Genomic DNA, 985 nt, shown 5'->3' with positions numbered 1-985 from the left:
AGGACTGCACCTTTTGGGATTTGTTGTAACTTAGGACTATTATAGGTCTTGGAGCAATAATGAGTGATGAGGATGTTTTTTGGACACTTGCAGAAATATTTTGTAAGGCATCTGCCTCAGGTGCTTATCAGCATGCACAGTTCATTTAATCTCTTGAAGTGAGTGTGGAAGGGACAATGGTTGTACTGATAGTGGGTTAATTTCTTCAGATGGGAGGAATGTTACTGGAGGTTGGAGTGGTTCAATGCCTCCATCTTCCTGATTATCTGCTCAGATGTCCTCATACCAAATTTCTGCATTTCATTTAATCCCAGTCAATGTTTTTATTTTGACATCAGACACTATTCTAGATAGAGAATTCAGTCAGCTTTGAGAATTCAGCCACTCTTATAATATGACTCTGAGTTTAGTTTTTGGCAATATCAGCTCTGCTGCTAGAAGAGATAAGGCTTTATTTCATGGCACAAGTGGAAAGTTTGAGGCGTATTTTTGTGGTTTTTTAGTTGTACCTCCAAAGCCCTGAGCTCATTTCTTTCCTTTACCAGTTTGTCTGCTTTAAGTAGCATCAACCAACTAGCTTCCCAATATTTCTTAAGCTGATGAAACTGTTGAAAATATCAAACATATGATCAAACAGAGCCTCAATTCTCACCAACACTTTATCTACTGGTGTTGAGATTTTGGGTATTAATCGTGTCACCTCACACCATGGATTAACGGTTCCCTCTTTACTAACAGTGGAAGAATTATTCATGGTAACTAAGGCAAAGTTAACTATGATTGAGGACTAATAAGACTTTAAAACCAACTTTGAAAACTCAGCTTTATGATGTTGCTCCTTTAGAACCACTCCTGGTACCAAATGTTCTAGGCTGCGTTATCTAGATAAGAAAAGTCAGTGACATAGATATTTAAAAAGAGACATTTATATCAAGAACAGTAGCTCACAGAGATAGATGTAGGAGTAAGTCCAGTGTGGTTTCAG

The sequence above is a fragment of the Echinops telfairi genome, unplaced genomic scaffold (assembly GCF_000313985.2).
Source record: "Echinops telfairi isolate 266 unplaced genomic scaffold, ASM31398v2 ScPeMD7_818;HRSCAF=1258, whole genome shotgun sequence".
Lineage (NCBI taxonomy): Eukaryota > Metazoa > Chordata > Mammalia > Afrosoricida > Tenrecidae > Echinops > Echinops telfairi.
This window is presented reverse-complemented; position numbering follows the sequence as displayed.